At 48.3% G+C, this 27,316-nt stretch overlaps 29 non-coding genes across 29 annotated transcripts; all 29 read left to right on the top strand.

The window, feature by feature from the left end:
* Positions 1-19: 19 nt before the first annotated feature.
* LOC123414048 lies at positions 20-137 on the top strand. The gene has a single exon (XR_006614136.1). It is a non-coding gene; the product is annotated as a 5S ribosomal RNA (ribosomal RNA).
* Positions 138-897: 760 nt separating this feature from the next.
* Positions 898-1,016, top strand: LOC123413886. Its single transcript, XR_006613994.1, has one exon. It is a non-coding gene; the product is annotated as a 5S ribosomal RNA (ribosomal RNA).
* A 332-nt stretch (positions 1,017-1,348) lies between these two features.
* Positions 1,349-1,467, top strand: LOC123414791. Its single transcript, XR_006614712.1, has one exon. It is a non-coding gene; the product is annotated as a 5S ribosomal RNA (ribosomal RNA).
* A 333-nt stretch (positions 1,468-1,800) lies between these two features.
* LOC123414664 lies at positions 1,801-1,919 on the top strand. The gene has a single exon (XR_006614593.1). It is a non-coding gene; the product is annotated as a 5S ribosomal RNA (ribosomal RNA).
* A 757-nt stretch (positions 1,920-2,676) lies between these two features.
* LOC123414018 lies at positions 2,677-2,795 on the top strand. The gene has a single exon (XR_006614111.1). It is a non-coding gene; the product is annotated as a 5S ribosomal RNA (ribosomal RNA).
* A 333-nt stretch (positions 2,796-3,128) lies between these two features.
* Positions 3,129-3,246, top strand: LOC123414047. Its single transcript, XR_006614135.1, has one exon. It is a non-coding gene; the product is annotated as a 5S ribosomal RNA (ribosomal RNA).
* Positions 3,247-4,006: 760 nt separating this feature from the next.
* On the top strand, positions 4,007-4,125 carry LOC123414989. The gene has a single exon (XR_006614897.1). It is a non-coding gene; the product is annotated as a 5S ribosomal RNA (ribosomal RNA).
* A 332-nt stretch (positions 4,126-4,457) lies between these two features.
* On the top strand, positions 4,458-4,576 carry LOC123414766. Its single transcript, XR_006614688.1, has one exon. It is a non-coding gene; the product is annotated as a 5S ribosomal RNA (ribosomal RNA).
* A 332-nt stretch (positions 4,577-4,908) lies between these two features.
* Positions 4,909-5,027, top strand: LOC123413679. Its single transcript, XR_006613801.1, has one exon. It is a non-coding gene; the product is annotated as a 5S ribosomal RNA (ribosomal RNA).
* Positions 5,028-5,784: 757 nt separating this feature from the next.
* On the top strand, positions 5,785-5,903 carry LOC123414868. Its single transcript, XR_006614784.1, has one exon. It is a non-coding gene; the product is annotated as a 5S ribosomal RNA (ribosomal RNA).
* A 333-nt stretch (positions 5,904-6,236) lies between these two features.
* Positions 6,237-6,354, top strand: LOC123414045. Its single transcript, XR_006614133.1, has one exon. It is a non-coding gene; the product is annotated as a 5S ribosomal RNA (ribosomal RNA).
* A 760-nt stretch (positions 6,355-7,114) lies between these two features.
* On the top strand, positions 7,115-7,233 carry LOC123413814. The gene has a single exon (XR_006613928.1). It is a non-coding gene; the product is annotated as a 5S ribosomal RNA (ribosomal RNA).
* Positions 7,234-7,565: 332 nt separating this feature from the next.
* On the top strand, positions 7,566-7,684 carry LOC123413805. The gene has a single exon (XR_006613919.1). It is a non-coding gene; the product is annotated as a 5S ribosomal RNA (ribosomal RNA).
* Positions 7,685-8,017: 333 nt separating this feature from the next.
* On the top strand, positions 8,018-8,136 carry LOC123414652. Its single transcript, XR_006614582.1, has one exon. It is a non-coding gene; the product is annotated as a 5S ribosomal RNA (ribosomal RNA).
* A 757-nt stretch (positions 8,137-8,893) lies between these two features.
* On the top strand, positions 8,894-9,012 carry LOC123413891. The gene has a single exon (XR_006613999.1). It is a non-coding gene; the product is annotated as a 5S ribosomal RNA (ribosomal RNA).
* A 333-nt stretch (positions 9,013-9,345) lies between these two features.
* On the top strand, positions 9,346-9,463 carry LOC123414044. The gene has a single exon (XR_006614132.1). It is a non-coding gene; the product is annotated as a 5S ribosomal RNA (ribosomal RNA).
* Positions 9,464-10,222: 759 nt separating this feature from the next.
* LOC123413902 lies at positions 10,223-10,341 on the top strand. The gene has a single exon (XR_006614009.1). It is a non-coding gene; the product is annotated as a 5S ribosomal RNA (ribosomal RNA).
* A 332-nt stretch (positions 10,342-10,673) lies between these two features.
* LOC123414764 lies at positions 10,674-10,792 on the top strand. Its single transcript, XR_006614687.1, has one exon. It is a non-coding gene; the product is annotated as a 5S ribosomal RNA (ribosomal RNA).
* Positions 10,793-11,125: 333 nt separating this feature from the next.
* LOC123414641 lies at positions 11,126-11,244 on the top strand. The gene has a single exon (XR_006614569.1). It is a non-coding gene; the product is annotated as a 5S ribosomal RNA (ribosomal RNA).
* Positions 11,245-12,001: 757 nt separating this feature from the next.
* On the top strand, positions 12,002-12,120 carry LOC123413915. The gene has a single exon (XR_006614020.1). It is a non-coding gene; the product is annotated as a 5S ribosomal RNA (ribosomal RNA).
* Positions 12,121-12,452: 332 nt separating this feature from the next.
* Positions 12,453-12,570, top strand: LOC123414007. Its single transcript, XR_006614102.1, has one exon. It is a non-coding gene; the product is annotated as a 5S ribosomal RNA (ribosomal RNA).
* Positions 12,571-13,330: 760 nt separating this feature from the next.
* On the top strand, positions 13,331-13,449 carry LOC123413682. The gene has a single exon (XR_006613804.1). It is a non-coding gene; the product is annotated as a 5S ribosomal RNA (ribosomal RNA).
* Positions 13,450-14,263: 814 nt separating this feature from the next.
* On the top strand, positions 14,264-14,382 carry LOC123414966. Its single transcript, XR_006614875.1, has one exon. It is a non-coding gene; the product is annotated as a 5S ribosomal RNA (ribosomal RNA).
* A 332-nt stretch (positions 14,383-14,714) lies between these two features.
* On the top strand, positions 14,715-14,832 carry LOC123413889. The gene has a single exon (XR_006613997.1). It is a non-coding gene; the product is annotated as a 5S ribosomal RNA (ribosomal RNA).
* A 1,187-nt stretch (positions 14,833-16,019) lies between these two features.
* LOC123413806 lies at positions 16,020-16,138 on the top strand. The gene has a single exon (XR_006613920.1). It is a non-coding gene; the product is annotated as a 5S ribosomal RNA (ribosomal RNA).
* Positions 16,139-16,470: 332 nt separating this feature from the next.
* On the top strand, positions 16,471-16,588 carry LOC123413755. Its single transcript, XR_006613869.1, has one exon. It is a non-coding gene; the product is annotated as a 5S ribosomal RNA (ribosomal RNA).
* A 760-nt stretch (positions 16,589-17,348) lies between these two features.
* On the top strand, positions 17,349-17,467 carry LOC123415009. The gene has a single exon (XR_006614915.1). It is a non-coding gene; the product is annotated as a 5S ribosomal RNA (ribosomal RNA).
* A 333-nt stretch (positions 17,468-17,800) lies between these two features.
* On the top strand, positions 17,801-17,919 carry LOC123413975. Its single transcript, XR_006614072.1, has one exon. It is a non-coding gene; the product is annotated as a 5S ribosomal RNA (ribosomal RNA).
* A 367-nt stretch (positions 17,920-18,286) lies between these two features.
* Positions 18,287-18,405, top strand: LOC123414788. Its single transcript, XR_006614709.1, has one exon. It is a non-coding gene; the product is annotated as a 5S ribosomal RNA (ribosomal RNA).
* Positions 18,406-27,316: the final 8,911 nt, after the last annotated feature.

Raw genomic sequence — 27,316 nt, 5'->3', positions numbered from 1 at the left:
AAATAGAGAGTTGAATGTCGTATGCGATCATACCAGCACTAAAGCATTGGATACCATCAGAACTTCAAAGTTAAGCATGCTTGGGCGAGAGTAGTACTAGGACGGGTGACCTCCTGGGAATCCTCGTGTTGCATTCCCCTTTTTAAATTTTTTTGCGCCACTTGACAAGGATGATGCGGGAGCGTGATCTATATGACCTCGTTTTCTTATTTTTGACATTTACTAGTTTTCTTATATTTGACGTTGGTGATATGTTTTAGCTTGGGTCTTATTTTTGACGTGTCTAGGGGCGGCGCCCTTGAGTGTCAAGCGCGGTGGGAAAAGTCACAAAGGTCGTTGCGGTGCTCGTGTTGTCGGGGTAGAGAGGGAGCGGTGAAATTCTTGTGTTAAACTCGTCTCCGTTGTCGAGGCAAATGAGGCAATGGACACGGGAGGGGCAAGCATAAGGAACAAATAGATAATTGCATGTCGGATCGATCCCATCAGAACTCCGAAGTTAAGCGTGCTTGGGCGAGAGTAGTACTAGGATGGGTGACCTCTGGGGAAGTCCTCGTGTTGCATTCCCCTTTTTAAATATTTTTGCGCCACGTGACAAGGATGACGCGGGAGCGTGATCTATATGACCTCGTTTTCTTATTTTTGACGTTTACTAGTTTTCTTATTTTTGACGTTTGTGATATGTTTTAGCTTGCGTCTCACTGTTGACGTGTCTAGGGGCGGCGTCGTTGGGTGTCAAGCGCGGTGGGAAAAGTCACAGAGGTCGTGGCGGTGCTCGTGATGTCGGGGTAGAGAGGGAGCGGTGAAATTCTTGTGTTAAACTCGTCTCCGTTGTCAAGGCAAATGTGGCAATGGACACGGGAGGGGCAAGCATAAGGAACAAATAGATAGTAGCATGTCGGTTGCGATCATACCAGCACTAAAGCACCTGATCCCATCAGAACTCCGAAGTTAAGCGTGCTTGGGCGACAGTAGTACTCGGATAGGTGACCTCTTGGGAAGTCCTCGTGTTGCATCCCGCTTTTTAAATATTTTTGCGCCACGTGACAAGGATGACGCGGGAGCGTGATCTATATGACCTCGTTTTCTTATTTTTGACGTATACTAGTTTTCTTATTTTTGACGTTTGTGATATGTTTTAGCTTGCGTCTCACTGTTGACGTGTCTAGGGGCGGCGTCGTTGGGTGTCAAGCGCGGGGGGAAAAGTCACAGAGGTCGTGGCGGTGCTCGTGTTGTCGGGGTAGAGAGGGAGTGGTGAAATTCTTTTGTTAAACTCGTCTCCGTTGTCGAGGCAACTATGGCAATGGACACGGAGGTGCAATCATAAGGAACAAATAGATAGTTGCATGTTGGATGCGATCATACCAGCACTAAAGCACCGGATCCCATCAGAACTTTGAAGTTAAGCGTGCTTGGGCGAGAGTAGTAGTTGGATGGGTGACCGCCTGGGAAGTCCTCGTGTTGCATTTCCCTTTTTAAATATTTTTGCGCCACGTGACAAGGATGACTCGGGAGCGTGATCTATATGACCTCGTTTTCTTATTTTTTACGTTTACTAGTTTTCTTATTTTTTACGTTTGTGATATGTTTTAGCTTGCGTCTCATTGTTGACGTGTCCAGGGGCGGCGTCGTTGGGTGTCAAGCACGGTGGGAAAAGTCACAGAGGTCGTTGCGGTGCTCGTGTTGTCGGGGTAGAGAGGGAGCGGTGAAATTCTTGTGTTAAACTCGTCTCCTTGGTCGAGGCAAATGTGGCAATGGACATGGGAGGGGCAAGCATAAGGAACAAATAGATAGATGCATGTCGGATGCGATCATACCAGCACTAAAGCACCGGATCCCATTAGAACTCCGAAGTTAAGCGTGCTTGGGCGAGAGTTGTACTAGGATGGGTGACCTCTTGGGAAGTCCTCGTGTTGCATTCCCCTTTTTAAATATTTTTGCGCCACGTGACAAGGATGACGCGGGAGCGTGATCTATATGACCTCGTTTTCTTATTTTTGACGTTTACTAGTTTTCTAAATTTTGACGTTTGTGATATGTTTTAGCTTGCATCTCATTGTTGACGTGTCTAGGGGCGGCGTCGTTGGGTGTCAAGCGCGGTGGGAAAAGTCACAGAGGTTGTGGCTGTGCTCGTGTTGTCGGGGTAGAGAGGCGGTGAAATTCTTGTGTTAAACTCGTCTCCGTTGTCGAGGAAAATGTGGCAATGGACACGGGAGGGGCAAGCATAAGTAACAAATAGATAGTTGCATGTCTGATCGATCACATCAGAACTCCAAAGTTAAGCGTGCTTGAACGAGAGTAGTACTAGGATGGGTGACCTCGTGGGAAGTCCTCGTGTTGCATTCCCCTTTTTAAATATTTTTTCTCCACGTGACAAGGATTACGCGGGAGCGTGATCTATATGACCTCGTTTTCTTATTTTTGACGTTTACTAGTTTTCTTATTTTTGACGTTTGTGATATGTTTTAGCTTGCGTCTCATTGTTGACGTGTCTAGGGGCGGCGTCGATGGGTCTCAAGCGCGGTGGGAAACTTCACACAGGTCGTGGCGGTGCTCGTGTTATCGGGCTAGAGAGGGAGAGGTGAAATTCTTGTGTTGGACTCGTCTCCGTTGTCGAGGCTAATGTGGCAATGGACACGGGAGGGGCAAGCATAAGGAACAAACAGATAGTTGCATGTCGGATGCGATCATACCAGCTCTAAAGCACCGGATCCCATCAAAACTACGAAGTTAAGCGTGCTTGGGCGAGAGTAGTACTAGGATGGGTGACCTCGGGGGAAGTCCTCATGTTGCATTCCCCTTTTTTAATATTTTTGCGCCACGTGACAAGGATGACGCGGGAGCGTGATCTATATGACCTCGTTTTCTTATTTTTGACGTTTACTAGTTATCTTATTTTTGACGTTTGTGATATGTTTTAGCTTGCGTCTCATTGTTGACGTGTCTAGGGGCGGCGTCGTTGGGTGTCAAGCGCGGTGGGAAAAGTCACAGAGGTCGTGGCGGTGCTCGTGTTGTCGGGGTAGAGAGGGTGCGGTGAAATTCTTGTGTTAAACTCGTCTCCGTTGTCGAGGAAAATGTGGCAATGGGCACGGGAGGGGCAAGCATAAGGAACAAATAGATAGTTGAATGTCGTATGCGATCATACCAGCACTAAAGCATTGGATACCATCAGAACTTCAAAGTTAAGCATGCTTGGGCGAGAGTAGTACTAGGACGGGTGACCTCCTGGGAATCCTCGTGTTGCATTCCCCTTTTTAAATTTTTTTGCGCCGCATGACAAGGATGATGCGGGAGCGTGATCTATATGACCTCGTTTTCTTATTTTTGACATTTACTAGTTTTCTTATATTTGACGTTTGTGATATGTTTTAGCTTGGGTCTTATTGTTGACGTGTCTAGGGGCGGCGCCCTTGAGTGTCAAGCGCGGTGGGAAAAGTCACAAAGGTCGTTGCGGTGCTCGTGTTGTCGGGGTAGAGAGGGAGCGATGAAATTCTTGTGTTAAACTCGTCTCCGTTGTCGAGGCAAATGTGGCAATGGACACGGGAGGGGCAAGCATAAGGAACAAATAGATAGTTGCATGTCGGATCGATCCCATCAGAACTCCGAAGTTAAGCGTGCTTGGGCGAGAGTAGTACTAGGATGGGTGACCTCTGGGGAAGTCCTCGTGTTGCATTCCCCTTTTTAAATATTTTTGCGCCACGTGACAAGGATGACGCGGGAGCGTGATCTATATGACCTCGTTTTCTTATTTTTGACGTTTACTAGTTTTCTTATTTTTGACGTTTGTGATATGTTTTAGCTTGCGTCTCACTGTTGACGTGTCTAGGGGCGGCGTCGTTGGGTGTCAAGCGCGGTGGGAAGAGTCACAGAGGTCGTGGCGGTGCTCGTGATGTCGGGGTAGAGAGGGAGCGATGAAATTCTTGTGTTAAACTCGTCTCCGTTGTCAAGGCAAATGTGGCAATGGACACGGGAGGGGCAAGCATAAGGAACAAATAGATAGTAGCATGTCGGTTGCGATCATACCAGCACTAAAGCACCAGATCCCATCAGAACTCCGAAGTTAAGCGTGCTTGGGCGACAGTAGTACTAGGATAGGTGACCTCCTGGGAAGTCCTCGTGTTGCATCCCGCTTTTTAAATATTTTTGCGCCACGTGACAAGGATGACGCGGGAGCGTGATCTATATGACCTCGTTTTCTTATTTTTGACGTTTACAAGTTTTCTTATTTTTGACGTTTGTGATATGTTTTAGCTTGCGTCTCACTGTTGATGTGTCTAGGGGCGGCGTCGTTGGGTGTCAAGCGCGGTGGGAAAAGTCACAGAGGTCGTGGCGGTGCTCGTGTTGTCGGGGTAGAGAGGGAGCGGTGAAATTCTTTTGTTAAACTCGTCTCCGTTGTCGTGGCAACTATGGCAATGGACACGGAGGTGCAATCATAAGGAACAAATAGATAGTTGCATGTCGGATGCGATCATACCAGCACTAAAGCACCGGATCCCATCAGAACTTTGAAGTTAAGCGTGCTTGGGCGAGAGTAGTAGTTGGATGGGTGACCTCCTGGGAAGTCCTCGTGTTGCATTTCCCTTTTTAAATATTTTTGCGCCACGTGACAAGGATGACTCGGGAGCGTGATCTATATGACCTCGTTTTCTTATTTTTTACGTTTACTAGTTTTCTTATTTTTGACGTTTGTGGTATGTTTTAGCTTGCGTCTCATTGTTGACGTGTCCAGGGGCGGCGTCGTTGGGTGTCAAGCACGGTGGGAAAAGTCACAGAGGTCGTTGCGGTGCTCGTGTTGTCGGGGTAGAGAGGGAGCGGTGAAATTTTGTGTTAAACTCGTCTCCTTTGTCGAGGCAAATGTGGCAATGGACATGGGAGGGGCAAGCATAAGGAACAAATAGATAGATGCATGTCGGATGCGATCATACCAGCACTAAAGCACTGGATCCCATTAGAACTCCGAAGTTAAGCGTGCTTGGGCGAGAGTTGTACTAGGATGGGTGACCTCTTGGGAAGTCCTCGTGTTGCATTCCCCTTTTTAAATATTTTTGCGCCACGTGACAAGGATGACGCGGGAGCGTGATCTATATGACCTCGTTTTTTTATTTTTGACGTTTACTAGTTTTCTAAATTTTGACGTTTGTGATATGTTTTAGCTTGCATCTCATTGTTGACGTGTCTAGGGGCGGCGTCGTTGGGTGTCAACCGCGGTGGGAAAAGTCACAGAGGTTGTGGCGGTGCTCGTGTTGTCGGGGTAGAGAGGCGGTGAAATTCTTGTGTTAAACTCGTCTCCGTTGTCGAGGAAAATGTGGCAATGGACACGGGAGGGGCAAGCATAAGGAACAAATAGATAGTTGCATGTCTGATCGATCACATCAGAACTCCAAAGTTAAGCGTGCTTGAACGAGAGTAGTACTAGGATGGGTGACCTCGTGGGAAGTCCTCGTGTTGCATTCCCCTTTTTAAATATTTTTTCTCCACGTGACAAGGATTACGCGGGAGCGTGATCTATATGACCTCGTTTTCTTATTTTTGACGTTTACTAGTTTTCTTATTTTTGACGTTTGTGATATGTTTTAGCTTGCGTCTCATTGTTGACGTGTCTAGGGGCGGCGTCGATGGGTGTCAAGCGCGGTGGGAAAAGTCACACAGGTCGTGGCGGTGCTCGTGTTATCGGGCTAGAGAGGGAGCGGTGAAATTCTTGTGTTGGACTCGTCTCCGTTGTCGAGGCTAATGTGGCAATGGACACGGGAGGGGCAAGCATAAGGAACAAACAGATAGTTGCATGTCGGATGCGATCATACCAGCACTAAAGCACCGGATCCCATCAAAACTCCGAAGTTAATCGTGCTTGGGCGAGAGTAGTACTAGGATGGGTGACCTCGTGGGAAGTCCTCATGTTGCATTCCCCTTTTTTAATATTTTTGCGCCACGTGACAAGGATGACGCGGGAGCGTGATCTATATGACCTCGTTTTCTTATTTTTGACGTTTACTAGTTTTCTTATTTTTGACGTTTGTGATATGTTTTAGCTTGCGTCTCATTGTTGACGTGTCTAGGTGCGGCGTCGTTGGGTGTCAAGCGCGGTGGGAAAAGTCACAGAGGTCGTGGCGGTGCTCGTGTTGTCGGGGTAGAGAGGGTGCGGTGAAATTCTTGTGTTAAACTCGTCTCCGTTGTCGAGGACAATGTGGCAATGGGCACGGGAGGGGCAAGCATAAGGAACAAATAGAGAGTTGAATGTCGTATGCGATCATACCAGCACTAAAGCATTGGATACCATCAGAACTTCAAAGTTAAGCATGCTTGGGCGAGAGTAGTACTAGGACGGGTGACCTCCTGGGAATCCTCGTGTTGCATTCCCCTTTTTAAATTTTTTTGCGCCACATGACACGGATGATGCGGGAGCGTGATCTATATGACCTCGTTTTCTTATTTTTGACATTTACTAGTTTTCTTATATTTGACGTTTGTGATATGTTTTAGCTTGGGTCTTATTGTTGACGTGTCTAGGGTCGGCGCCCTTGAGTGTCAAGCGCGGTGGGAAAAGTCACAAAGGTCGTTGCGGTGCTCGTATTGTCGGGGTAGAGAGGGAGCGGTGAAATTCTTGTGTTAAACTCGTCTCCGTTGTCGAGGCAAATGAGGCAATGGACACGGGAGGGGCAAGCATAAGGAACAAATAGATAGTTGCATGTCGGATCGATCCCATCAGAACTCCGAAGTTAAGCGTGCTTGGGCGAGAGTAGTACTAGGATGGGTGACCTCTGGGGAAGTCCTCGTGTTGCATTCCCCTTTTTAAATATTTTTGCGCCACGTGACAAGGATGACGCGGGAGCGTGATCTATATGACCTCGTTTTCTTATTTTTGACGTTTACTAGTTTTCTTATTTTTGACGTTTGTGATATGTTTTAGCTTGCGTCTCACTGTTGACGTGTCTAGGGGCGGCGTCGTTGGGTGTCAAGCGCGGTGGGAAAAGTCACAGAGGTCGTGGCGGTGCTCGTGATGTCGGGGTAGAGAGGGAGCGGTGAAATTCTTGTGTTAAACTCGTCTCCGTTGTCAAGGCAAATGTGGCAATGGACACGGGAGGGGCAAGCATAAGGAACAAATAGATAGTAGCATGTCGGTTGCGATCATACCAGCACTAAAGCACCTGATCCCATCAGAACTCCGAAGTTAAGCGTGCTTGGGCGACAGTAGTACTAGGATAGGTGACCTCTTGGGAAGTCCTCGTGTTGCATCCCGCTTTTTAAATATTTTTGCGCCACGTGACAAGGATGACGCGGGAGCGTGATCTATATGACCTCGTTTTCTTATTTTTTACGTATACTAGTTTTCTTATTTTTGACGTTTGTGATATGTTTGAGCTTGCGTCTCACTGTTGACGTGTCTAGGGGCGGCGTCGTTGGGTGTCAAGCGCGGGGGGAAAAGTCACAGAGGTCGTGGCGGTGCTCGTGTTGTCGGGGTAGAGAGGGAGTGGTGAAATTCTTTTGTTAAACTCGTCTCCGTTGTCGAGGCAACTATGGCAATGGACACGGAGGTGCAATCATAAGGAACATATAGATAGTTGCATGTTGGATGCGATCATACCAGCACTAAAGCACCGGATCCCATCAGAACTTTGAAGTTAAGCGTGCTTGGGAGAGAGTAGTAGTTGGATGGGTGACCTCCTGGGAAGTCCTCGTGTTGCATTTCCCTTTTTAAATATTTTTGCGCCACGTGACAAGGATGACTCGGGAGCGTGATCTATATGACCTCGTTTTCTTATTTTTTACGTTTACTAGTTTTCTTATTTTTGACGTTTGTGATATGTTTTAGCTTGCGTCTCATTGTTGACGTGTCCAGGGGCGGCGTCGTTGGGTGTCAAGCACGGTGGGAAAAGTCACAGAGGTCGTTGCGGTGCTCGTGTTGTCGGGGTAGAGAGGGAGCGGTGAAATTCTTGTGTTAAACTCGTCTCCTTGGTCGAGGCAAATGTGGCAATGGACATGGGAGGGGCAAGCATAAGGAACAAATAGATAGATGCATGTCGGATGCGATCATACCAGCACTAAAGCACCGGATCCCATTAGAACTCCGAAGTTAAGCGTGCTTGGGCGAGAGTTGTACTAGGATGGGTGACCTCTTGGGAAGTCCTCGTGTTGCATTCCCCTTTTTAAATATTTTTGCGCCACGTGACAAGGATGACGCGGGAGCGTGATCTATATGACCTCGTTTTCTTATTTTTGACGTTTACTAGTTTTCTAAATTTTGACGTTTGTGATATGTTTTAGCTTGCATCTCATTGTTGACGTGTCTAGGGGCGGCGTCGTTGGGTGTCTAGCGCGGTGGGAAAAGTCACAGAGGTTGTGGCGGTGCTCGTGTTGTCGGGGTAGAGAGGCGGTGAAATTCTTGTGTTAAACTCGTCTCCGTTGTCGAGGAAAATGTGGCAATGGACATGGGAGGGGCAAGCATAAGTAACAAATAGATAGTTGCATGTCTGATCGATCACATCAGAACTCCAAAGTTAAGCGTGCTTGAACGAGAGTAGTACTAGGATGGGTGACCTCGTGGGAAGTCCTCGTGTTGCATTCCCCTTTTTAAATATTTTTTCTCCACGTGACAAGGATTACGCGGGAGCGTGATCTATATGACCTCGTTTTCTTATTTTTGACGTTTACTAGTTTTCTTATTTTTGACGTTTGTGATATGTTTTAGCTTGCGTCTCATTGTTGACGTGTCTAGGGGCGGCGTCGATGGGTCTCAAGCGCGGTGGGAAAAGTCACACAGGTCGTGGCGGTGCTCGTGTTATCGGGCTAGAGAGGGAGCGGTGAAATTCTTGTGTTGGACTCGTCTCCGTTGTCGAGGCTAATGTGGCAATGGACACGGGAGGGGCAAGCATAAGGAACAAACAGATAGTTGCATGTCGGATGCGATCATACCAGCACTAAAGCACCGGATCCCATCAAAACTACGAAGTTAAGCGTGCTTGGGCGAGAGTAGTACTAGGATGGGTGACCTCGGGGGAAGTCCTCATGTTGCATTCCCCTTTTTTAATATTTTTGCGCCACGTGACAAGGATGACGCGGGAGCGTGATCTATATGACCTCGTTTTCTTATTTTTGACGTTTACTAGTTATCTTATTTTTGACGTTTGTGATATGTTTTAGCTTGCCTCTCATTGTTGACGTGTCTAGGGGCGGCGTCGTTGGGTGTCAAGCGCGGTGGGAAAAGTCACAGAGGTCGTGGCGGTGCTCGTGTTGTCGGGGTAGAGAGGGTGCGGTGAAATTCTTGTGTTAAACTCGTCTCCGTTGTCGAGGAAAATGTGGCAATGGGCACGGGAGGGGCAAGCATAAGGAACAAATAGATAGTTGAATGTCGTATGCGATCATACCAGCACTAAAGCATTGGATACCATCAGAACTTCAAAGTTAAGCATGCTTGGGCGAGAGTAGTACTAGGACGGGTGACCTCCTGGGAATCCTCGTGTTGCATTCCCCTTTTTTAATTTTTTTGCGCCACATGACAAGGATGATGCGGGAGCGTGATCTATATGACCTCGTTTTCTTAATTTTGACATTTACTAGTTTTCTTATATTTGACGTTTGTGATATGCTTTAGCTTGGGTCTTATTGTTGACGTGTCTAGGGGCGGCGCCCTTGAGTGTCAAGCGCGGTGGGAAAAGTCACAAAGGTCGTTGTGGTGCTCGTGTTGTCGGGGTAGAGAGGGAGCGGTGAAATTCTTGTGTTAAACTCGTCTCCGTTGTCGAGGCAAATGTGGCAATGGACACGGGAGGGGCAAGCATAAGGAACAAATAGATAGTTGCATGTCGGATCGATCCCATCAGAACTCCGAAGTTAAGCGTGCTTGGGCGAGAGTAGTACTAGGATGGGTGACCTCTGGGGAAGTCCTCGTGTTGCATTCCCCTTTTTAAATATTTTTGCGCCACGTGACAAGGATGACGCGGGAGCGTGATCTATATGACCTCGTTTTCTTATTTTTGACGTTTACTAGTTTTCTTATTTTTGACGTTTGTGATATGTTTTAGCTTGCGTCTCACTGTTGACGTGTCTAGGGGCGGCGTCGTTGGGTGTCAAGCGCGGTGGGAAAAGTCACAGAGGTCGTGGCGGTGCTCGTGATGTCGGGGTAGAGAGGGAGCGGTGAAATTCTTGTGTTAAACTCGTCTCCGTTGTCAAGGCAAATGTGGCAATGGACACGGGAGGGGAAGCATAAGGAACAAATAGATAGTAGCATGTCGGTTGCGATCATACCAGCACTAAAGCACCAGATCCCATCAGAACTCCGAAGTTAAGCGTGCTTGGGCGACAGTATTACTAGGATAGGTGACCTCCTGGGAAGTCCTCGTGTTGCATCCCGCTTTTTAAATATTTTTGCGCCACGTGACAAGGATGACGCGGGAGCGTGATCTATATGACCTCGTTTTCTTATTTTTGACGTTTACTAGTTTTCTTATTTTTGACGTTTGTGATATGTTTTAGCTTGCGTCTCACTGTTGATGTGTCTAGGGGCGGCGTCGTTGGGTGTCAAGCGCGGTGGGAAAAGTCACAGAGGTCGTGGCGGTGCTCGTGTTGTCGGGGTAGAGAGGGAGCGGTGAAATTCTTTTGTTAAACTCGTCTCCGTTGTCGTGGCAACTATGGCAATGGACACGGAGGTGCAATCATAAGGAACAAATAGATAGTTGCATGTCGGATGCGATCATACCAGCACTAAAGCACCGGATCCCATCAGAACTTTGAAGTTAAGCGTGCTTGGGCGAGAGTAGTAGTTGGATGGGTGACCTCCTGGGAAGTCCTCGTGTTGCATTTCCCTTTTTGAATAATTTTGCGCCACGTGACAAGGATGACTCGGGAGCGTGATCTATATGACCTCGTTTTCTTATTTTTTACGTTTACTAGTTTTCTTATTTTTGACGTTTGTGATATGTTTTAGCTTGCGTCTCATTGTTGACGTGTCCAGGGGCGGCGTCGTTGGGTGTCAAGCACGGTGGGAAAAGTCACAGAGGTCGTTGCGGTGCTCGTGTTGTCGGGGTAGAGAGGGAGCGGTGTAATTCTTGTGTTAAACTCGTCTCCTTTGTCGAGGCAAATGTGGCAATGGACATGGGAGGGGCAAGCATAAGGAACAAATAGATAGATGCATGTCGGATGCGATCATACCAGCACTAAAGCACCGGATCCCATTAGAACTCCGAAGTTAAGCGTGCTTGGGCGAGAGTTGTACTAGGATGGGTGACCTCTTGGGAAGTCCTCGTGTTGCATTCCCCTTTTTAAATATTTTTGCGCCACGTGACAAGGATGACGCGGGAGCGTGATCTATATGACCTCGTTTTCTTATTTTTGACGTTTACTAGTTTTCTAAATTTTGACGTTTGTGATAAGTTTTAGCTTGCATCTCATTGTTGACGTGTCTAGGGGCGGCGTCGTTGGGTGTCAAGCGCGGTGGGAAAAGTCACAGAGGTTGTGGCGGTGCTCGTGTTGTCGGGGTAGAGAGGCGGTGAAATTCTTGTGTTAAACTCGTCTCCGTTGTCGAGGCAAATGTGGCAATGGACACGGGAGGGGCAAGCATAAGGAACAAATAGATAGTTGCATGTCTGATCGATCACATCAGAACTCCAAAGTTAAGCGTGCTTGGGCAAGAGTAGTACTAGGATGGGTGACCTCGTGGGAACTCCTCGTGTTGCATTCCCCTTTTTAAATATTTTTTCTCCACGTGACAAGGATTACGCGGGAGCGTGATCTATATGACCTCGTTTTCTTATTTTTGACGTTTACTAGTTTTCTTATTTTTGACGTTTGTGATATGTTTTAGCTTGCGTCTCATTGTTGACGTGTCTAGGGGCGGCGTCGATGGGTCTCAAGCGCGGTGGGAAAAGTCACACAGGTCGTGGCGGTGCTCGTGTTATCGGGCTAGAGAGGGAGCGGTGAAATTCTTGTGTTGAACTCGTCTCCGTTGTCGAGGCTAATGTGGCAATGGACACGGGAGGGGCAAGCATAAGGAACAAACAGATAGTTGCATGTCAGATGCGATCATACCAGCACTAAAGCACCGGATCCCATCAAAACTCCGGAGTTAAGCGTGCTTGGGCGAGAGTAGTACTAGGATGGGTGACCTTGGGGGAAGTCCTCATGTTGCATTCCCCTTTTTTAATATTTTTGCGCCACGTGACAAGGATGACGCGGGAGCGTGATCTATATGACCTCGTTTTCTTATTTTTGACGTTTACTAGTTTTCTTATTTTTGACGTTTGTGATATGTTTTAGCCTGCGTCTCATTGTTGATGTGTCTAGGGCGGCGTCGTTGGGTGTCAAGCGCGGTGGGAAAAGTCACAAAGGTCGTGGCGGTGCTCGTGTTGTCGGGGTAGAGAGGGTGCGGTGAAATTCTTGTGTTAAACTCGCCTCCGTTGTCGAGGAAAATGTGGCAATGGGCACGGGAGGGGCAAGCATAAGGAACAAATAGATAGTTGAATGTCGTATGCGATCATACCAGCACTAAAGCATTGGATCCCATCAGAACATCAAAGTTAAGCATGCTTGGGCGAGAGTAGTACTAGGACGGGTGACCTCCTGGGAATCCTCGTGTTGCATTCCCCTTTTTAAATTTTTTTGCGCCACATGACAAGGATGATGCGGGAGCGTGATCTATATGACCTCGTTTTCTGATTTTTGACATTTACTAGTTTTCTTATATTTGACGTTTGTGATATGTTTTAGCTTGGGTCTTATTGTTGACGTGTCTAGGGGCGGCACCCTTGAGTGTCAAGCGCGGTGGGAAAAGTCACAAAGGTCGTTGCGGTGCTCGTGTTGTCGGGGTAGAGAGGGAGCGGTGAAATTCTTGTGTTAAACTCGTCTCCGTTGTCGAGGCAAATGTGGCAATGGACACGGGAGGGGCAAGCATAAGGAACAAATAGATAGTTGCATGTCGGATCGATCCCATCAGAACTCCGAAGTTAAGCGTGCTTGGGCGAGAGTAGTACTAGGATGGGTGACCTCCTGGGAATTCCTCGTGTTGCATTCCCCTTTTTAAATATTTTTGCGCCACGTGACAAGGATGACGCAGGAGCGTGATCTATATAACCTCGCTTTCTTATTTTTGACGTTTACTAGTTTTCTTATTTTTGACGTTTGTGATATGTTTTAGCTTGCGTCTCATTGTTGACGTGTCTAGGGGCGGCGTCGTTGGGTGTCCAGCACGGTCGGAAAAGTCACAGAGGTCGTGGCGGTGCTCGTGTTGTCGGGGTAGAGAGGGAGCGGTGAAATTCTTGTGTTAAACTCGTCTGCATTGTCGAGGCAAATGTGGCAATGGACACGGGAGGGGCAAGCATAAGGAACAATAAGATAGTTGCATGTCGGATGCGATCATACCAGCACTAAAGCACCAGATCCCATCAAAACTCCGAAGTTAAGCGTGCTTGGGCGAGAGTTGTACTAGGATGGGTGACCTCCTGGGAAGTCCTCTTGTTGCATTCCCCTTTTTAAGTAGTACTAGGATGGGTGACCTCCTGGGAAGTCCTCTTGTTGCATTCCCCTTTTTAAATATTTTTGCGCCACGTGACAAGGATGACGCGGGAGCGTGATCTATATGACCTCGTTTTCTTATTTTTGACGTTTACTAGTTTTCTAAATTTTGACGTTTGTGATATGTTTTAGCTTGCATCTCATTGTTGACGTGTCTAGGGGCGGCGTCGTTGGGTGTCAAGCGCGGTGGGAAAAGTCACAGAGGTTGTGGCGGTGCTCGTGTTGTCGGGGTAGAGAGGCGGTGAAATTCTTGTGTTAAACTCGTCTCCGTTGTCGAGGCAAATGTGGCAATGGACACGGGAGGGGCAAGCATAAGGAACAAATAGATAGTTGCATGTATGATCGATCACATCAGAACTCCGAAGTTAAGCGTGCTTGGGCGAGAGTAGTACTAGGATGGGTGACCTCGTGGGAAGTCCTCGTGTTGCATTCCCCTTTTTAAATATTTTTTCTCCACGTGACAAGGATTACGCGGGAGCGTGATCTATATGACCTCGTTTTCTTATTTTTGACGTTTACTAGTTTTCTTATTTTTGACGTTTGTGATATGTTTTAGCTTGCGTCTCATTGTTGACGTGTCTAGGGGCGGCGTCGATGGGTCTCAAGCGCGGTGGGAAAAGTCACACAGGTCGTGGCGGTGCTCGTGTTATCGGGCTAGAGAGGGAGCGGTGAAATTCTTGTGTTGAACTCGTCTCCGTTGTCGAGGCTAATGTGGCAATGGACACGGGAGGGGCAAGCATAAGGAACAAATAGATAGTGGCATGTCGGATGCGATCATACCAGCACTAAAGCACCGGATCCCATCAAAACTCCGAAGTTAAGTGTGCTTGGGCGAGAGTAGTACTAGGATGGGTGACCTCGGGGGAAGTCCTCATGTTGCATTCCCCTTTTTTAATATTTTTGCGCCACGTGACAAGGATGACGCGGGAGCGTGATCTATATAACCTCGTTTTCTTATTTTTGACGTTTACTAGTTTTCTTATTTTTGACGTTTGTGATATGTTTTAGCTTGCGTCTCATTGTTGACGTGTCTAGGGCGGCGTCGTTGGGTGTCAAGCGCGGTGGGAAAAGTCACACACGTTGTGGCGGTGCTCGTGTTGTCGGGGTAGAGAGGGTGCGGTGAAATTCTTGTGTTAAACTCGTCTCCGTTGTCGAGGCAAATGTGGCAATGGGCACGGGAGGAGCAAGCATAAGGAACAAATAGATAGTTTAATGTCGTATGCGATCATACCAGCACTAAAGCATTGGATCCCATGAGAACTTCAAAGTTAAGCATGCTTGGGCGAGAGTAGTACTAGGACGGGTGACCTCCTGGGAATCCTCGTGTTGCATTCCCCTTTTTAAATTTTTTTGCGCCACATGACAAGGATGACGCGGGAGCGTGATCTATATGACCTCGTTTTCTTATTTTTGACATTTACTAGTTTTCTTATATTTGACGTTTGTGATATGTTTTAGCTTGGGTCTTATTGTTGACGTGTCTAGGGGCGGCGCCCTTGGGTGTCAAGCGCGGTGGGAAAAGTCACAAAGGTCGTTGCGGTGCTCGTGTTGTCGGGGTAGAGAGGGAGCGGTGAAATTCTTGTGTTAAACTTGTCTCCGTTGTCGAGGCAAATGTGGCAATGGACACGGGAGGGGCAAGCATAAGGAACAAATAGATAGTTGCATGTCGGATCGATCCCATCAGAACTCCGAAGTTAAGCGTGCTTGGGCGAGAGTAGTACTAGGATGGGTGACCTCCTGGGAAGTCCTCGTGTTGCATTCCCCTTTTTAAATATTTTTGCGCCACGTGACAAGGATGACGCAGGAGCGTGATCTATATAACCTCGCTTTCTTGTTTTTGACGTTTACTAGTTTTCTTATTTTTGACGTTTGTGATATGTTTTAGCTTGCGTCTCATTGTTGACGTGTCTAGGGGCGGCGTCGTTGGGTGTCAAGCGCGGTGGGAAAAGTCACAGAGGTCGTGGAGGTGCTCGTGTTGTCGGGATAGAGAGGGAGCGGTGAAATTCTTGTGTTAAACTCGTCTCCGTTGTCGAGGCAAATGTGGCAATGGACACGGGAGGGGCAAGCATAAGGAACAAATAGATAGTTGCATGTATGATCGATCACATCAGAACTCCGAAGTTAAGCGTGCTTGGGCAAGAGTAGTACTAGGATGGGTGACCTCGTGGGAAGTCCTCGTGTTGCATTCCCCTTTTTAAATATTTTTTCTCCACGTGACAAGGATTACGCGGGAGCGTGATCTATATGACCTCGTTTTCTTATTTTTGACGTTTACTAGTTTTCTTATTTTTGACGTTTGTGATATGTTTTAGCTTGCGTCTCATTGTTGACGTGTCTAGGGGCGGCGTCGTTGGGTCTCAAGCGCGGTGGGAAAAGTCACACAGGTCGTGGCGGTGCTCGTGTTATCGGGCTAGAGAGGGAGCGGTGAAATTCTTGTGTTGAACTCGTCTCCGTTGTCGAGGCTAATGTGGCAATGGACACGGGAGGGGCAAGCATAAGGAACAAATAGATAGTGGCATGTCAGATGCGATCATACCAGCACTAAAGCACCGGATCCCATCAAAACTCCGAAGTTAAGTGTGCTTGGGCGAGAGTAGTACTAGGATGGGTGACCTCGGGGGAAGTCCTCATGTTGCATTCCCCTTTTTTAATATTTTTGCGCCACGTGACAAGGATGACGCGGGAGCGTGATCTATATAACCTCGTTTTCTTATTTTTGACGTTTACTAGTTTTCTTATTTTTGACGTTTGTGATATGTTTTAGCTTGCGTCTCATTGTTGACGTGTCTAGGGCGGCGTCGTTGGGTGTCAAGCGCGGTGGGAAAAGTCACAGACGTCGTGGCGGTGCTCGTGTTGTCGGGGTAGAGAGGGTGCGGTGAAATTCTTGTGTTAAACTCGTCTCCGTTGTCGAGGCAAATGTGGCAATGGGCACGGGAGGAGCAAGCATAAGGAACAAATAGATAGTTGAATGTCGTATGCGATCATACCAGCACTAAAGCATTGGATCCCATCAGAACTTCAAAGTTAAGCATGCTTGGGCGAGAGTAGTACTAGGACGGGTGACCTCCTGGGAATCCTCGTGTTGCATTCCCCTTTTCAAATTTTTTTGCGCCACATGACAAGGATGACGCGGGAGCGTGATCTATATGACCTCGTTTTCTTATTTTTTACATTTACTAGTTTTCTTATATTTGACGTTTGTGATATGTTTTAGCTTGGGTCTTATTGTTGACGTGTCTAGGGGCGGCGCCCTTGGGTGTCAAGCGCGGTGGGAAAAGTCACAAAGGTCGTTGCGGTGCTCGTGTTGTCGGGGTAGAGAGCGAGCGGTGAAATTCTTGTGTTAAACTTGTCTCCGTTGTCGAGGCAAATGTGGCAATGGACACGGGAGGGGCAAGCATAAGGAACAAATAGATAGTTGCATGTCGGATCGATCCCATCAGAACTCCGAAGTTAAGCGTGCTTGGGCGAGAGTAGTACTAGGATGGGTGACCTCCTGGGAAGTCCTCGTGTTGCATTCCCCTTTTTAAATATTTTTGCGCCACGTGACAAGGATGACGCAGGAGCGTGATCTATATAACCTCGCTTTCTTGTTTTTGACGTTTACTAGTTTTCTTATTTTTGACGTTTGTGATATGTTTTAGCTTGCGTCTCATTGTTGACGTGTCTAGGGGCGGCGTCGTTGGGTGTCAAGCGCGGTGGGAAAAGTCACAGAGGTCGTGGCGGTGCTCGTGTTGTCGGGATAGAGAGGGAGCGGTGAAATTCTTGTGTTAAACTCGTCTCCGTTGTCGAGGCAAATGTGGCAATGGACACGGGAGGGGCAAGCATAAGGAACACTTATATAGTTGCATGTCGGATGCGATCATACCAGCACTAAAGCACCAGATCCCATCAAAACTCTGAAGTTAAGCGTGCTTGGGCGAGAGTAGTACTAGGATGGGTGACCTCCTGGGAAGTCCTCGTGTTGCATTCCCCTTTTTAAATATTTTTGCGCCACGTGACAAGGATGACTCGGGAGCGTGATCTATATGACCTCGTTTTCTTATTTTTTACGTTTACTAGTTTTCTTATTTTTGACGTTTGTGATATGTTTTAGCTTGCGTCTCATTGTTGACGTGTCCAGGGGCGGCGTCGTTGGGTGTCAAGCACGGTGGGAAAAGTCACAGAGGTCGTTGCGGTGCTCGTGTTGTCGGGGTAGAGAGGGAGCGGTGAAATTCTTGTGTTAAACTCGTCTCCTTTGTCGAGGCAAATGTGGCAATGGACATGGGAGGGGCAAGCATAAGGAACAAATAGATAGATGCATGTCGGATGCGATCATACCAGCACTAAAGCATCGGATCCCATTAGAACTCCGAAGTTAAGCGTGCTTGGGCGAGAGTTGTACTAGGATGGGTGACCTCTTGGGAAGTCCTCGTGTTGCATTCCCCTTTTTAAATATTTTTGCTTCGTGTTGCATTCCCCTTTTTAAATATTTTTGCGCCACGTGACAAGGATTACGCGGGAGCGTGATCTATATGACCTCGTTTTCTTATTTTTGACGTTTACTAGTTTTCTTAGTTTTAACATTTGTGATATGTTTTAGGTTGCGTCACCTTGTTGACGTGTCTAGGGGCGGCGTCGTTGGGTGTCAAGCGCGGTGGGAAAAGTCACAGAGGTCTTGGCGGTGCTCGTGTTGTCGGGGTAGAGAGGGAGCGGTGAAATTCTTGTGTTAAACTCGTCTCCGTTGTCGAGGCAAATGTGGCAATGGACACGGGAGGGGCAAGCATAAGGAACAAATAGATAGTTGCCTGTCGGATGCGATCATACCAGCACTAAAGCACCGGATCCCATCAGAACTCCGAAGTTAAGCGTGCTTGGGCGAGAGTAGTACTAGGATGGGTGACCTCCTCGGAAGTCCTCATGTTGCATTGTGGGGACCCCGACTAGCAAGTCGAGTTCGTCGTGCCCAGTGACCCCAAGGACCAATGTTCACTGAACACAGATACTGAATAATAGAGTCTTACATCCAAGTACCAAATTATTACATCAAATGACCAGAAGGTCGGGTTGAAGAGCAAGGCCTAAAGCCAAATAAAATGGATACATCGAGTAGCGGAAACTCGTAAGGGCTAAGCGGTGCCCATGCCATCAAGCCTACACCGACAGGCATTCTGACTCGAAAGCGTCCTAGATCGCAGGTCCGTCTCCGACGACGTACTCATCGCCAAACTCCGGTCCTTCCATATCTGGTCTATAACATAACCAGTGGCAAGCCAATGAGTAATTTGAATGTACTCGCAAACAGCCCATGACGTATATATGGTAATGAATAACAGTAACAGATATCTTGAGTGGAATGCGATGTGGTGGTATGATCAAGTATGTGCAACAAGTTAAGGAACTACATGCGAATAACAGGTTACAGATATTGACATATCTATCAAGGGTTGAACACACTGGGTTCACCCTATATGCCAAGTCATCGGACTTGTCATATCCTCAAGATATTAATGAGGGCTAAACCATCCGGGTTTACCCTATATGTCAAGTCACCGAACTTGGTCATATTATTGTGATCATCATGATTATATCAACACCTTTTTAACACCACGCACACACACTTGGTTTATGCGGAAACTCAGGACGTAGTTTAAGCAGCACCACCCAACTGTCCTTGACCGTGGACATGGCTATTCGAATAGTTTACACTCTGGAGAGGTAGTACGTTGGACCCACCAGAAACGGGAAACTTCCGTGTCATCCACGACTCGCGGTATATCACATATACCCGAGGTAAGTACCCGATCATCATCTTTCCCATGACGATACTAGACAAAGAGATCCACTCGATTGGTACCCAGCCCACATGTTGTACGTCTTACGAGCACCGACTCTGGACTGTAACAACCATGCAGGGACCAATGGTGTGCCTGGAACTCATAATAATGGCATAGTCGTCCTACCTGGCATGACCCCATCACGAGAGTGACACCGATCACTCCCGCCACTAGTAATGTGGCTCTTTGCTAGTACCGACCAGAGTAATCAACAAAGCCCCGTCCCATAAAGGGGTATCGTGGTCGTACTGGGTAAGGTTGGGACGGTCGACACATCATAAATCTAATCCATTTCCGAAACCATACTCACACCAAAATCACCGGTGCATCACTTCACCAAAAGTGATCACCAACTCATCATCACCCTCGGGCATTAGTGGCACCCGACGGGGTTTTCATAAACTCTTTATTTAACTCAACATTATGCTTGTGATAATATGCTCTATCATTACTTGTCAATATGGTAACAACATGACCCTCAAGGGGTAGGGTCAAGCTCAATGCAAGGATCTTATAACGTTATTAATCAACATGACAGTAGCATGATCCTCATAGACAGTAGGGTCAGCTCATCATGTTTGTGCTCCGAGGAGCCATGCGAATATCATTACTATCATGCAAGTGCTTCGAAGAAGCCTTCGGTACCATCATATCAATGATGAACCGGCACTGTGATCACATGCAACGGAAAAGGTACTTGCTATTCTAGCATGCATCATTTCATATGCTCAAGTCATGGTCAAAGGGCTGCTTGCCTTGGTCAGCTAGGTATCCGGGGTCTTCGAGGTCTTCCGCTCCGGATCCTCCGTCACTCGGTAACTCTACCATCGAGAAAGGAATAAATAAATACTAGCTCTCACTAAAACATATCACAAAGTGCTTCTAAAAATGTTGCAAGGCTTGAATAAATTCAGGGTATTATTTTGAAAAATGTTTCCTATTGTTTTATTAGCTAAGCATATTTATTTAAAAGCAAACAGAAGCAAACAAGTGCGTTTTAATATCATTTTATTATACCAACATAGTTTCTGTTTTTGATAAATGTCAACTATTATAGAATCAAATACTACTCGTTTTTAGAAAAATACTGGTGGAAGAATTATATTTTCCTACTGGCTAAATCTTTTTATAAAAATCATTTAGTTTGCTGGATTAAAAAAAGAAAAAGGCCAGGGGAAACAGATCCAGTCGGCCCAGCCAGCACGCCTGGCCACCAGGCGCGCGCGGGCAAGGTTTAAACCTGACCTGCGGGCACTTGGGGTCAGCGTCAGCGGCTGCGCACGCTGGCTGCCCCAGGACACCGACAGGTGGGCTCCACCTGTCGGGTCCTTCTCCTACCTCCGGCCAGAGAGGTGGAGATGGACGCCGGCGAGGCTGCCGTTGTCCTCAGGCCTAGCTAGGAACGGGAACGGGTTCCTCGTGCCTCCGCCTACCTGCTCATGGTCGGGACGTCACCGGAGGTGGTCTGGGTTGCCGGGGACGAGGTGCTCGTGGCGGAAGGGTTTCGGGTTCGCGATGAACTAGGGGCTAGGGGTATGGATTCGCTCGGGAGAGTTAGGGGAAACGTTCCTGGTGTCGAGGGGAGTGTAATGAGAGGTCGGGCAGCGCAGGAGCCGACGTGTAGCCGGAGATCGACCGGAGCTTCGAGGCGGAGGGGCCTCGGTCGATCTCGAGCACCGGGGCTCTGCGAGCTCGATTGGGCGGCTAGGGAGTGTCTACTGGTTGTGCTGAAGATGCTTGGAGGGTGCTGGAGTGCCGGGGGGGGGTCTATTTATAGGCCAATGACGGTGACCCGACTCGGGCACGCCGGTGACTCACTGTGGCACGCGTGCAAGCACAGTGAGGTGCTGGCCGCGAAACCACGGGTTCGGGACGTGGTTTAGGGCCTCCTGGTGCAACGGCCGCAGAGGGAAAGCGAGTGGGGACGAGCTGCATCGACCGTGTCCATTGCCTGAGCTCTTGCGTGAGGGGGAGAGGGTCCCTGGGGTAGCTTTGCACTGAATGGTTGTCGGGGGAGCGCTTGGACATAACTGGGGAGGCTGGGACCGGCCGGAGCGTCGGCCCCTTGCGGGTGGCTCTCTGCAGCGCGCCCAGAGCGCAGTTTTGGCATGCCACGGCATGCTGGCTCGCTCTGGGGCACTTGGGACGTGTCCTCCATGTCCTGAGTGTTGCTGGGGGTGTGCCTAGCCGTTGTGGTTTAGTGGGAGCTCGAGCTGGTCAAGGGAGCAAGGAACACTAGTGTTGCCAGTACTTTCCTGCAGCTCAAATTGGAGTTCTTGTCACTTGTGCTTGGAGTTGGGGAGGGGCTGGTTGATTGGGTGTTCAGGGTGTTCGGGTGCTCTAACCCACCAAGTTTGGGGCCTTGACATTGGGTAAAACAGTGGCTAGGAAGGTTTTTACCTTCCTATTAGTACGTGTTCGACAGTGACTTGGGGTGCTTCCACTCCACCACTGTAAATGAAACTTAACAGGTTTGGTCTTGGGGTAAAAACATGGGGTTCCACCAAATCTGAGCTCCATTGAACAAGTTTGGCTTTGCAAACTTGAAAATGTCTCAAAGTGACCAGTACTATCCTTTACAAAGGCAGTATGGCCAAACAGAGTCTCACAAATCCCATTTTTGGTGTGGAGTCCTCATTTGGGGTGTTAAACACCTCTGCAAAGTTTCAGCTCCATTGGAGAAGCTTTGCAATGTAGAGTTGTTCCAACTCTACTCTCGACAGAGAGGGTTTTGGGATCTTTAAGTGCACTTCCCCACCTTGGATCAAGGTGAGATTTTAAGTGAGCACCTAATATGGTTTGGGAGGGCTCCTGTAATTTTATGGGAATTTACTGAGATAATTTCCTTTGGAAACATCTCAAAAAGCTAAAACAGGCAGAAATGGTTTTCAGGGTTTTACTCAAATAATATTAATATAAAATAGGGTTGAAAATCTTATGTATGGAAAATATATGTCCTTCTGAGCTTCCATGAATTTACTCAGAATTTTCTAAGGCAGGAAAGTAATTTTCCTTGTGGAAATATCATTATTGGCCTTAGAAATAGACACGTATATAAAATAGAAAAATAATATTTTAAATCACCAAATAATGTTTTTAATGAATGAAAATGATATTAGGATCAGATCACCAACTTTGGTTGGAAGTGCCACTTGGCTTCATGAGCTAGTAGTGTATCCCAACATGATGAAGGTGATCTTGATGTAAATGAAAAAAGGGTTTTTGATGAGAGCAAAATAATAAGTTTTTCATGGGTTTGAGTCATCAAACAAGCAAGCATACACTCAAACAAGGGCTGACATTGCACTCACAACATTATTTGAAAAAGTTTTAACAAGCTCTGATTTTTGCAACACAAAAAACTTGGGGTGAAAAACAGGGTGTGACAGACCTATCCCCCTTACAAGAATCTCGTCCCCGCGATTCCTAAGCTAAACGTTAAACAGCTCGGGAAACTCTGATCGGAGATAGTCTTCACGTTCCCATGTGGCTTCTGCTGTGGTATGGTTGCTCCACTGAACCTTGAAAAACTTGATGGTGCGGCTTCTGGTGCAACGCTCTGCTTCGTCCAAAATGCGGATCCGTCTCTCGCGGTAGGTAAGGTCCGGTTGAAGGTCAATAGCTTGATGATCAATGTCCTTGTAAAGATCGGGACGGTTCAGCACTTGCAAACTCTTCCTGAGCTGTGACACGTGGAACACATTGTGCACACCTGAAAGTTCGGGAGGTAGCTCTAACTGATAAGCTACTTCCCCGCGCCTTGCCATGATCTTGAAGGGTCCAACGAACCTTGGAGCTAGCTTCCCCTTGACGTGGAAACGCTTGGTCCCCTTGAGAGGCGTGACTCGCAAGTACACTTGGTCTCCGGAAACAAACTCCACGTTTCTGCGGCGAGGGTTCACATAGCTCTTGTGCCTTGACTTAGCTGCCTCCAAGTTCTCTCGGACAAGCTGAACCTTGTCCCATGCTTCCTGCAGTGCTTCTGGTCCGAAAACTAGCCCTTCACCGGTTTCGGTCCAATTGAGTGGGGTGCGGCATTTCCGCCCATATAATGCTTCGAATGGGGCCATTTGAAGACTGGACTAGTAGTTGTTGTTGTAAGAGAACTCAGCAAATGGTAGGCAGTCTTCCCACTTGGCACCATGGGCCAAAACACAAGCGCAGAGCATGTCCTCAAGTATCTGGTTTACCCTCTCGGTCTGTCCGCTCGTCTGCGGGTGGAAAGCCGTACTGAAGGAGAGTTTGGTTCCGAGAGCTTGTTGAAACTTCTTCCAGAATCTTGAGGTGAACTACGTGTCGTGGTCGGACACAATCTCTTTGGGAACTCCATGGAGACTCGCCACTCGATGAATGTACAGACTGGCCAGCTGGCTGCCATCGTAAGTGGTGTTAACGGGGATGAAATGGGCCACCTTGGTCAAATTATCAACTATGACCCAAATGGAGTTATGACCCTTATTCGACCGGGGCAACCCGGTGATGAAGTCCATGCCGACTATATCCCACTTCCATTCTGGCACTTGAAGAGGTTGTAGCAATCCAGTGGGTCGCTGGTGTTCAGCCTTGACTCGCTGACATACATCGCATTTAGCGACATAGGAGCCAATTTCCCTCTTCATGCCATGCCACCAGAATCGTTCTCGGATGTCTTGGTACATATTGGTACCACCTGGATGGATAGAGTACGGTGTGTCATGTGCCTCTTGCAGGATCAAGTCCTTAAGTTCGGCCTTGTTGGGTACGCATAAGCGCTTCCCGTACCACAATACTCCTTGCTCATCAATCGAGAATCCAGGGGCTTTGCCTTCTCGCACCTTCCTCTTGAGGCCTTCGATACTCTTGTGCCCCTTCTGGGCTTCCTTCATGTCATCTGCCAGAGTAGGCTTGACTTCGAGGTTGGCCAGGTACCCTGGTTCGACTATCTCAAGTCCTAGGCCCTCCATCTCTTCATACAAGGCGGGTAACCTTTCCTTGAGCGCGACGTTCAAGGAGCCTGCCTTCCGGCTCAGGGCATTGGCTACCACATTCGCCTTGCCGGGATGGTACTGAATGCTGAGGTCGTAATCCTTGATTAACTCAAGCCATCTCCGCTGTCTCATATTCAGCTCCCTCTGGGTGAAGATATACTTCAAACTTTTGTGGTCTGTATCTATCTCGCATCGCTTTCCCAGAAGGTAATGTCGCCACGTCTTCAGAGCATGCACTACAGCTGCTAGCTCGAGATCATGGGTGGCGTAGTTCTCCTCATGCGGTCGCAGTTGCCGTGACAAGTACGCCACGACCCTGCCATCTTGCATCAGGACTCCACTGAGCCCGGTTCCCGAGGCATCACAATATATCACGAATTCCTTGTTGATGTTCGGAGTAGCCAATACCGGGGCGGTAGTTAGCCTCTTCTTCAACTCCTGGAAGCTTGCTTCACACGCCGGTGTCCACTCGAACTTCCGGCCTTTCTTCAAGAGCTGAGTCATAGGTTGAGCGATGCTGGAGAATCCCTCGACAAACTTGCGGTAGTATCCCGCGAGCCCGAGGAAACTCCTGACATCCTTCACGTCCTTGGGTGATTCCCAGTTGGTCACTGTAGAAATCTTGGACTGATCCACGGCTAAACTGCGTGCCGTTAGGGTATGACCTAGAAATCCAACTTCATTTAGCCAGAACTGACACTTGCTGAATTTGGCATAAAGTTGGTGCTCTCGAAGCTTTCCCAGAACTAGCCTCAGGTGTTGCTCATGATCTTCTTCGGACTTGGAAAAGATTAGTATGTCATCGATGAACACGACGAGAAACTTGTCCAAATATTCCATGAATACCTTGTTCATGAGGTACATGAAGTAGGCTGGGACATTTGTCAAACCGAAGGGCATGACCGTACATTCATATAGACCGTACCGGGTCACGAATGCAGTCTTGGGTATATCTTCTGGTCGGATCTTCAACTGGTAGTATCCCGATCGGAGATCGATCTTGGAAAATACCCTGGCCCCATTTAACTGGTCAAACAGGTCTTCGATCTTGGGGAGCGGGTACTTGTTCTTAATTGTGACTGCATTAAGGGAACGGTAGTCGACGCAGAGTCGAATGGTACCATCCTTCTTTGAAACAAACAGAACAGGTGATCCCCAAGGTTACACACTCGGACGAATGAACCCTTTCCTGAGTTGCTCATCCAGCTGCTTCTTCAGCTCTGCCAACTCCTCGGAACCCATCCTATAAGGCTTTTTATAAATAGGCCTCGATCCGGGCATAAGCTCAATGATGAACTCAATGTCTCGGTCAGGAGGCATTCCGGGTAGCTCGTCAGGAAAGACGTCCGGGTATTCACAGACTATAGGCACTCGATCAAGCTCTACCTCGGAGAGACTGTTGACTCGAGGTGCATGAGCCGATACTGGCTCGGAGACGAACTTGACCTTGACCCCTTGGTTGCTTATCATGGTGATGGCTATGTTGGCACAGTCCAAAAGACTCTGGTGCTTGGCCAACCAATCCATACCGAGGATTACTTCCACACCTTGTGATTTAAGCACAATGAGGTCTGCCAAGAAACTCGTCCCATTGATAACTATCTCAACCCTTCTACACCCTTGGTTGGTCTTTAATACTGCTCCCGGGGTTTGGATTGCCATCTGCCCGCGGAGTAAAGTGGGTTTTAAACCGCATTTTTCCACAAACCCTTGAGTAACAAAAGAATGCGAGGCACCACAATCAAACAACACTGTTGCTGGAGTTGAGTTGACGAGGAACATACCCAGAATGCAGTCCGGGTCTTCCTGTGCTTCTTCTGCAGTGATGTGATTGATCCGGCCCCTACCATTGAACTATTGGTTGCGGGGGGCCTGGTTCCTCCCTGGTGCACCTTGACCGGGGTTGGGTGCATTGGGACGCGGTGCGTCGGGCTTCTTGTTGGGGCACTGCCTGGAATAGTGCCCAGTCTGACCACACCCAAAGCAGGTGACTTGCCCCGGAGGGTTGGTCTTGACTCCACTGTTGTTCGGCGGTTTGACTACTGGCTTGACTTACTGCTGAGGCTGATAATTCTGGCGGAACACCGGGTACTTGTACTGTTGCTGCTGAAAGTTGGGTCTTGCAGGTGCTGACTGCCACGGTCTTGGTCTTGCGTTACCGGGTCCTCCACTACCTATCAGCTTGCGCTTGCGGGTGTCGTCCATTACACGACGCTTGTCTTCCAGCATAAGCGCTTTGTTAACCAACTCGCTGAAAGTCTGGCAGTCGCAAACCACCAGCTGGTATTGCAGGGACTGTTGTAACCCTTCCATGAAGCGTTCCACCTTAGCGGCCTCAGTGTTAACATCTTCAGGTGCGTACCTTGACAAGACATTAAACTTCTGCAGGTACTCCTTAACAGTTCCACTGCCCTGCCTCAAGGCTCGGAATTCTCGCTTCTTAATGGTCATCCGTCCAGGCGGAATGTGAGCCGCGCGAAATCCTTCCTTGAACATCTCCCACGTGATGACTTGCCCTGCCCGCATGATCTGGAATCCATCCCACCATACCCTCGCAGTGCCTCCGAGACAGTGAGAAGCATAAAGGACCTTCTCATGATCATCGGTGCACTTGACCAGCGCAAGGAGGTCTTCAATGGTGCGAATCCAGTCATCGGCGTCCAGGGGTTCAGTCGACTCCGTGAATATGGGGGCGTAGTCCGCATGAACTCAGAAAGAGTAGAGCGACCACCGCCATACTCATTCCGCGGCGGGTTGTCCACCAGGACTTGGGTCAGCTGCTGGATAGCGGCATTGCTGGCTTGACGCTCCTCTCGAAGAGCTTGAAGGAACTGAGCCATCGTCAAGTTCTCAGGAGGAGGTGGTGGTGGAAGGTCTCTAGGCTGCTCGTGGTGACCTCCAGTGTGAGCTTCTCCTTCGGTTCCCTACGACGTCCCTGAGGAGCCGGCGCCGGGGTTGCCGAAGGTGCTGTTGCGGGTTGCGTTCACCATCCTGTCATAGAAACAGACAGGTCAAAATGCCACCTTGCTCGGGAGTACA

Source organism: Hordeum vulgare, chromosome 7H (assembly GCF_904849725.1).
Source record: "Hordeum vulgare subsp. vulgare chromosome 7H, MorexV3_pseudomolecules_assembly, whole genome shotgun sequence".
Taxonomy (NCBI): Eukaryota; Viridiplantae; Streptophyta; class Magnoliopsida; order Poales; family Poaceae; genus Hordeum; species Hordeum vulgare.
The sequence above is the reverse complement of the archived record's forward strand: the minus strand, read 5'-3'. Positions and strand labels throughout refer to the sequence as shown.